The following is a 9,449-nucleotide window of genomic DNA, read 5'->3' as shown; positions in this document are numbered from 1 at the left end:
GAATATTATTATCTTTTCCCCTTTGTAAAAGATTTGTTAATTATTTTTTGAAAACTTTAGTTGGATCCTCTGATAGTCGTGTATATGTTGTGTGATCGTTTAAAAGCCGATATGCTTCTTCCATATAATAAGATCTATCAAGGATTACCGTGGCACCTCCATTATCTGCTGCTTTCATAACAATTTGTTTATTTTCCTTAAGAGTTTTAATACTGTTTTGTTCTTTTTTACTAAGATTATAATGTCTCTTGTTATTATTTTCAAGTTTATTAAATTCTCTAAGGAGCATATCTGAAAAGACCTCTAGGTGTTCTCCTTTGTTTTGTTGCGGAAAAAAATGGATTTTGGCTTAAAAGAAGTGTGTGAAAAATGATCTATTGTTTTTATCTGATTAATATTGTCTCTATTATCACTATTTTTCTTCAGAAAAAAACGTTTTACCGTTAATTTCCTAATGTACTTTTGTGCATCTATAAATAGATTGAACCCATTTGGTCTTCTATTTGGGGCAAATTTTAAGCCCTTGTTTAATAGAGACAACTCAGCTTCATCTAGTTGGCGTTCTGATGAGATAAAAATCTCATTTTTAGATTTTGTGATGTCTAAGTTTCCCTTTCCTCTATGTCCCCTGAAAGTCTCCTGGTTTTTCTTTTCTTTGACGGGGAATGAAGTGACATTGGGAATTTCTTTTCGTTTGTCGGATATTGTGGTGGATCCTTTAGTATAGGCCTTTTTCTTGGGGATAGCCCCCTGTCTAAAAAAAGCCTTGTTCGCTGTGAGTCGTCCGCGGGTTCCTATGTTCACATTTGGTGGGACTGCCCCTTGGTTCGTCCATTCTGGTCTCTGGTGTTTGCGATTGTTAAAGAGGTTTGTGACCCTGACTACCAGTTGACGCCTCAGCTGGTTCTCTTACAAGCCCCTCCTGTCCCGATTGGCCGCTATAAGCGCTCCCTGACCCTACACTTTTTGAACGCGGCCAGGGCCCTGATTCCTCAGCTCTGGAGGTCGCGTTCCACACCTCCGATTGCGATGTGGTTGCGGAAGGTTAATTTTCTTTGTCATATGGAGTCCCTGGTCATGGCCTCTAGGGGCCTGTCGCATAAGCATGAACTGCGTTGGTTTCACTGGAAGTCCTTCCTCCTATCTCCGCGGTTTCCTGCCATAGTGGGTATTGATGTCCCGTTGTCGCTATGAGGGCTATTCTCTCCCTACTTCGCACATGCACACTCTCCTACACTATTGGTTTTTTCTCCCCTTATTGTTTTTGTCTTCTCCTTTAATTTTTGACATTACTGTCGATGCCGCTCTCGTTTTGATGTTTGCCGTTTGATTGTTTTGATTTTTACCTCTCAATTCTGTGTTTCCACGCGCTGAGGCGATGTGCACACGTTTATTGCCAGTATTTACTTGATTCTCACAGGCTTTTGCATCTACTGCGTTTGCTGCCTCAATTGAACCACATTTTATGCAACTTACTTGGTGTCACCCTGTCGCTCGGGTTATGGGTACTTTGTATCGTATGCATTTATGCCGCTGGCCCTTTACTGTGGTTTCCAGTCGTGTTTTGTACACCTCGATTTTTCCGTACCTCTGTTTCTTTTATGCTCCTTCATTTTGTGACTGTGTGCCATTGTGGTTCTCTTTGCAATAAACGGAATTGATAAAAAAAAAAAAAAAAAAAAAAAAAAAGCCTTGTTAATTATTGTTAATTATAAACTTTTTTCTCCTGAGGAAGCCATTTATTGACACGGCAAAACGCGTTGAGATTATTTCATTTTATTTCATTTTACTCAGCATAAAGATTCTGGATCCTGATTCCACTCTGGACGTTTGATTGTTACCTGAGTCTCGGGATTCTCATACTTTACTGCTGGTTTTGCATAACATCATTTGAGTTATGCTACCTATTTTGTAAGTGTTTTACTTTTCATTATTAAACTTTGATAAAAGATATTGCACCATTTGGGTTTCTGCCTATATATTTCCAGATTATAAGAAGAACTCAAGTCCCATGGTCTTTTTTGATGAGCTTCTCATACTGCTATTCTTGTGAGTGCACTGTACACCTACACTATTAAGTGTGTATTTTTTACTACACTATTATTGTTGTTTTTGTTTTTTTCCACATGTCCTTGCGCCCCAATCTGTGAAGTTTATCCTGATCGCTACATACTGCTCCGTGCTCAAGCTGTTGCAGCGCCTTGCCCAGTGTACCGCCCCAATCCTTCCAGAGACCAAAGCATACAGTAGCCAATGTTACATCTGTAACCAAGTGGGACACATGGGGAAAAACTGTCGCTACACTTCCACCCACCAACCCAGGACCCAGCTCAAGGATTATGGGACAACGTGGCCAGAATTACCCTGCTCCAGCACTAGATGGTGTCCACCACCGAAAGCAGCTGTCCAAGTGGCTGGAGGGAAAGCGCTACGAACCCCCACCACCCAGGTACATTTGGACTGGGGAGCAGGAGCTTGTGATATGGTGGAGATGATGAAAAATTTGCCTGCAGAGGTTCTCCTTGACACTGAATTGGGACACCTAAACTCTGCTTACCATGTGGATATATGTACTATGTAGCAGTTTCCCGACAACATGAACAGAGAGCGGAAGTTGCACTAGAGGACGAGACCCGGATGATACCCTTGACCCCGAACCCTGTACTCCCAAGTACTCCTACCCTTTCTTGGCCATCCCCGGCCAACATGGCTCAGGAGAACAGTATTGCTGCACCTGGCAATGGGTGGGCAAACGGGGTAACCAGTCTAAAGCGCTCCTACATCCCTACCCTTCATAGACAAACTCTTTATCTGGATAGCAGAGGACCTAATAGGGCCACTATCCTGACCAAGTCGCTTTGGAAAGAGATATATACTGACGGTGGTGGATTACGCTACCTGGTACCCGGAGGCAATCCCCCTGACATCCATGTGGAGATGCTCTACTCCGGATCTTTATCAGTAGTAGGTTTTTCCCAGGAAATTATCTTGGACCAGGGGACTCAGTTTATGGCTGAGTTTGTACAGCAGCCATGGAACTTGTGTGGAATAAAAACTCTGCTCAGCGCCCCATACCACCCCCAGGCAAACGGACCGTGTGAGCAGTTTAATGGGACCCTGAAGTAACTGCTTCCGACGTTTACTACCTCTGACAGGGACTGGGAGAAACATCTACCGGAAGGTACGACAAGAGTTCTCCCCTTTCAAATTGGTGTATCGAAGGCAAGTCCGGGTGCCCCTAGATTTGCATACAGCCCACTAGGAAGGAGCGGAGTGGGCAGACGGGACCCTGTTAGTACAGTATATCCTAGCCTTCAGGGACTGGTTGAAGGAACTCAACAACATGGTGTGGGAGAACCTTCGGACCAGGCAGACGGCAGAAACGGTGGTACGATTGTACTGCCTGAGACCGTACTCTGCAGGTGGGACAGAAGGTTCTTGTCCTAAAATCAACAGACAGGCAAATTACAGGCTGCTTGGCATGTGCCTTATCGCGTAGTAAAGCAACTTTGCCATACTACCTACCTAGTAGCTAAGTGTTCTGATGTAAGAGTCCAATGGACCTAGCAGAGGCCAGGCTATCTGTACTTAGATACTAGATAATAATAAATTTAATAGGTGTTATTAAATGCATGATGTCACAAGAGTGAGCTAATTGGACAAATGAAGATCAGCTCACTCAATGTCCCTCCTCTAAATGTCCCTCCTCCTTTAAAGAAGGGGCAGGCGCGTCGTGAAAACAAAGGTGAATACAAAGAAACAAGGATTCTTCGTGTTGTGCGTCTTCGTCTTTATCCACCGCCATATTCGTTTATTTGGTATTTGAACAACTTAAACACATTCGTGTTCATTTGCATGTTCTCCTGAATACGAATGTACAATGTAAAACCAAAGAATTAAAATAGGGTAGAATTTCTTTTTCCTACAACTGTGTGTGTTAGGGTGATCACATTTATCTAGGGTGACCACATTTTATTTCTGCCATTCAGGATACATTATGAAGCGGATGAGATCACACACACACACACAGGTGTGTGTATAGACTTGCATTTTTAACTACATCATATGTATTTATCTCCTTGAAGTAAAGACTATTATTGAAATATGATTTCAAAATAAGAGCTGAACTGGCAGTTTCTTTAATATTAGACCCTGCTGCCAATATATATTAATATTAGACCCTGCTGCCGATATATATTTCTAGTAGCCCTGCTGCCAATATATATATATATATATATATATATATATATACATATATGACCCTGCCGCCAATATATATATATCGAGGCATGTAGCAACACTACCCCCTACCCCGATAGCCTTGTGATTGCTCCGAAGAGCAACCACAAGTGCCATCCTCTAAATGGCGTTGCCGTCATTCACAGGATGGCATTAACAATAGAAAATGAGTTCACGGAGGGTCTATCCAGACCCTCTTGAGAACTCTCGAGCTCCTCCTGCAGGTTGAATGCAGGTACTGCATCCAACCATGCAAGGTCAATGGAGCCCAGCTCACTAATCAGAGTGATTAGTTAAAAATAAATAAATATATATATTAATTCAAAAAAAAATTATTGTTCAAAAATGTTAAAAAAAATATGGTAACATGTAAAAGTCCCCACTGTCACCAAAAAAAAACAAAAAATAATTTTTAATAAGCAAGTCCTACAATTCTTTATCTTCACAATAATTCCCGCATGGAAAGAGTTAAATTATTGGCATTACAAATGCCCATAGAGTGTCTAGTATTAAAAAATGTATGATTTGATGGGGTAAATTGAATTGGCCAGGTTCAAAGATGTCCCAAATATTGGACATGGGGGCAGTAGGATCAGATGTCTAAATGGCAAAAAATACACACCTCACAAAAGCGGCCTTTTACCTCCCAAATAACCCTAAAAACCCATGCATGTGGGGTATAACTGTGCTCAGGAGATGTTACTGTTTGACACGGACATATACCAGGAGCGATAAATTTATACCTGAAGTACAACGTATGTGAAAAAATACAAAAATAATTACTACCATAAAGTTTCACAACGGCTGGTGGTAAAATTAGTGCATGGAAAGGGTTAAAATACCAGCATTTCAAATACCTTGGGGTATTATGATTGGATGGGGTAAATTGCATATGCCGGCTTCAAAGATACCCGAAATGGCACAATGGGGGGAAAAATTACCAGATTTGGAAAAAATAGTTTTGAAATAGCAAAATGCTACCTGTACTTATTGCCCCATAACGTGCAGAAAAAAGCAAAAAAAAAAACATAAAAACATTGGTTATTTCTAAACTCAGGACTAATGGTAGAATCTTTTTAGCAGGTTTTTTCATTAGTTTTTGCAGATGAGTAAAAGTTTTTTGTTTAAAAAGTTAGAAAAAGTGATTTTTTTAACAAAAAATGCCCATATTTTATCATTTTTTTATAGTAAATTAGATGATATGATAAAATTAATGGTACCTAAAGAAAGCCCTGTTTGTCCGGAAAAAAACTATATATAATATGTGTGGGAGCATGAAATGAGAGAGAAGAAAATCACAGCTAAACAGCAACACTGAAAAATTTTAAAAGAGCCATTGTCCCACAATATACAACGAGTAAGAACCCCTATTGTCCTTAAGGGTTTAACACCCTGCCTGTGCCATCTTGGTCCCCAAGGCTCAAACACCCTTCTTGTTCCATCTTTGCCTTTCCACAAATCAATTATACATCTATGATACACACAAACACTTTTACAGTCATTCACCAATTGACATTCAGACAATTCATCCACACATTAATTCATACTCTCACTCATTCACACTCTTTATTTATTTAAATATTCTTACTATGCTCTTTCTCATCTACCTCCCCCCCTTTTCTCACTACCTACCCCCTTTCCCACTATCTACCCCCTCTCACTCACTTTCTACCCCCTCTCCCTCCCATCTCACTTTCTACCCCTCTCACTCCTTTCTCACTATCTACCATCTTTCCCTTTTTAGTTCACTTACCTTCCAGAAGTCCTGCGGTGGGAGTACGAGGTCTCTGTCTCCCTACTCTGCCGCGGTGCTTCACTGCTGAGCACCGGATTATAATGTCATATTCCAGCGCTCAGCATGGCATGCCGCACCGCAACCAAGCTAGAGGCCTCATGGAGGAGACAGAGCGTTTGCTGAAAACTTCATGAGCGACCACTCGGCTTCCCTCGCTCTCCTTCACGTCAACAAAAAAAAAAGACGCGTTTCAATTCCGGGGCCTGGTGGTCACCCTACATCCACCATATTTTCTAGGACACATATAAAGTATTGGGCGAATTATAGTCCGCACCCTTATAGTTTGATGCTATTTTAATGAAAAAAAGTTTTTTAACCCCTTTGTGACAAAGGCTGATTTCTGCGCTGCTCGTGTTTAGCTGTAATTTTCTTCTTTCCCGTTTACTGAACCCACACAAGAAATATATTGTTTTTTTCAGGACAAGAAGGGCTTTCTTTAGATGCCATTCTCTTGATTGCACCATATTATTTACTATTTAAAAAAGTATAAAATATGGTGAAACATATAGAAAAAAATGACTTTTTCTAACTTTTAGTTGAAAAATCTTTTACTCATCTATGAAAGGTAATGAAAAAACCTGCTAAATAGATTCTACTATTCGTCCTGAGTTTATTTTGCTTTTTTCTGCACGTTATGGGGCAATAAGTACAGGTAGCGTTTTGCTATTTCAAAACCATTTTTTCCAATTTTTTCTAATTATTATGGCATCAATTTGGTACATCTTTGAGCCCGGCCATTTCAGTGTGCAAAATAAAACCATATTTTTTTGAAAACTAGACACCCCAGGGTATTTCAAATGCTAGTATTTTAACTCTTTCCATGCACTAATTATACCACCAGTCTTTGTCAAACTTTGTGGTAGTCATTTTTTTGCATTTTTTTCACACATATTTTACTTCAGGTATGAATTAAAAGGTTCTGGTATATGTCACTATCATAAAACACCCCAATATGTGTTCAGCAACATCTCCTGAGTACAGCGATACCCCACATGAATGGTTTTGCCTGGCTCTTTGGGAGAAAAAGGGCCACATTTGGGGCATGCGCATTTTTCAATGTTGAACTATGGCATTTGGTGATCCACTGCCCATGCCCCATTTTTGGGGTGAACTAAAAGGCCACATTTGGGACGTGTGCATTTTTCTAATTGGTAATTAGATGTGTGGCCATCCTTTCCCCCGTGTTAATTGGGACATTGTTGAACCAGGCCAATTCAATTTACCCCATCAAATCATACACCCCATGGGCATTTAATATGCCAGTATTTTAACTCTTTCCATGCGAGAATTGTTTTAAGCTAATGTGCTAATTTTAGGACTTGCTCACAAAAACATATTTTTATATATATATATATATATTTTTGCCTTTTTTACATTTTTATTTTTTTAAATTTTTTGGAACTTGAAGGTTCCCCTGATGGTGACATCAGTGGGAAATAATTTTTTACATTTTTATTGTTTTTTTTTAACTATTTTTTTCTTCTTATTATTAGTATTATTTTTTTTTTTATTTATTGTTACTAATCACACTGTGATTAGAAAGCTGGGCTCCATTGACTTGCATGGTTGAATGCAGTACCTGTATTCAACCTGCAAGTGGAGCCAGAGTTCTCTAGAGGGTCTGGAGACCATCTAGCGAACTTTTTCAACTTCATTGTTTTTTTTACAGGGCAGCCGCCATCTTGCGGTTGGTGAAGTCACTCGCAGTGGCGGTTATGACCGCTCTCTGGAGCGGTCACAGCCCGTCCTGGGGTGAGTGTTTGGTGTTGCTGAATGCCTCGTAATTGAGGCATTTCAGCAACACCATTGAAGTTTAGGAGGTGATTGTTGAACGCCTCCTAAACACTTTTAAAACGGGCGGCAGCCACCATACAGTGTATGGAGGACGTTGATGCTCCGGGGAGGGGCCAGACACGGCCCCTAGTGTCGATCGAGGCATTACAGCAACACCGTTTGGGTGTAGAAAGCGAACGTAGATCCCTTTCTGCAACCGTTTAAAGTCATGACGGTCCTGGCAATTGTCGTTAACCCTTCGTTTTCGGGTGACGTGCCTGGACAGTCAATTGTCATTAAGAGGTTAAAGATAATATACACATCAGTGGAATGGTAAAACAGTATTTTATCTAATGAACAGGAAGACTCTGCCCCCAGATATGCCACTCTACCCCAGATATGCTTTATATCACCAGATATGCCACTCTGCCCCCCCAGACATACCTATGCATCCCTAGACTTGCCGCCCGTGCTCCAGACTTACATTTGAGGTTGTCTTGCGCTGTGCAAAAGGCGAGAATTTGCACTATAAATAGCACCATTTTTGTTCTGGGAGCCACCCGGCGATTAAGTGTTTTTCGTGTTTTAGGTTCATGATTAAGGTGGTTTTAAGGGCAAAGAAGGTGATGGTAAATAGTTTTCAGTTTTTGCTTGGTTTGCTGAATTTTGCTACAAGAGTAATTCCTATGTGTAGGGTTTTTTCTAGGCATATGGCGAGAACCATTGCTGGAATAAAAGAAGGATATCATAGGGTGCATGTTACTAAGCAAATTAGAGAAGATCTGGAATTTGTTTCTTAAAGACTTCCACTGTGCAGCTATTTAGCAGGAAGATTTTGTTGATGCTGCAGGGGCATCAGGTTTCGGTATTTTTTGGCAGGATAAATGGGCAGCAGCTAAGTGGCCGCAAGAATGGTATAAAGCAGGTTGGACTAGAAATATGGTTTTGCTGGAATTATTCCCAGTAGTGGCATTGGAATTTTGGGGAAAGTTATGGTATAATAGAAGGATTTTGTTAAATTGCGACAACATGGGAGTGGTTTGGGTTATTAATACATTGAAAGCAAAATCTGCGCCAGTGATAAATTTATTAAGGCGTTTAGTTTACTTTTTTTTAAACAATAATATTTGGTTAAAAGCTAAGCATTTGATTTCAAGCTGTTCAGGAAGCTGATACCTCAAGCAGAGAAGGAAGGGTTGAGAGTTCCAAAGAGCCTCTGGGAATTTACCGGTACTTCACCCAGTTAAGTGTTTGGGATTGCTATAGGAAGTCATGGAAACTGTGGTCAGGTTTTATTAGTACAAAAGGTGTGACTATGTTGGATAATAACAAATTTACGGGTTTACAGGTGGAAGATGTTATTTGTGGTGAGAATTTAAGGTTATTTTTGAGATTGTCTAAGATAGTATTGCAAAGAATTAATGGAGTTGGCGTTTGCCTTGTGAGGCTTTTATGGCTCTGCGTCTTAAGGTTTAAGGCAGTTGGTGGGTACATGGTTCAGTTCAGAAGTGTGTTAAAGAAATGTTTTGTGGAACTTGGTTTGGAGAAAGAAAATTATTGTACGCACTCTTTTAGGATTGGGGCAGTAACTTAGGCTGCAAGACTGGGCCTAGATAAGTCAATCATTAAGAGAATCGGGAGG

The sequence above is a fragment of the Spea bombifrons genome, chromosome 2 (genome assembly GCF_027358695.1).
Source record: "Spea bombifrons isolate aSpeBom1 chromosome 2, aSpeBom1.2.pri, whole genome shotgun sequence".
NCBI classification, from domain to species: domain Eukaryota; kingdom Metazoa; phylum Chordata; class Amphibia; order Anura; family Pelobatidae; genus Spea; species Spea bombifrons.
The sequence above is the reverse complement of the archived record's forward strand: the minus strand, read 5'-3'. Positions refer to the sequence as shown.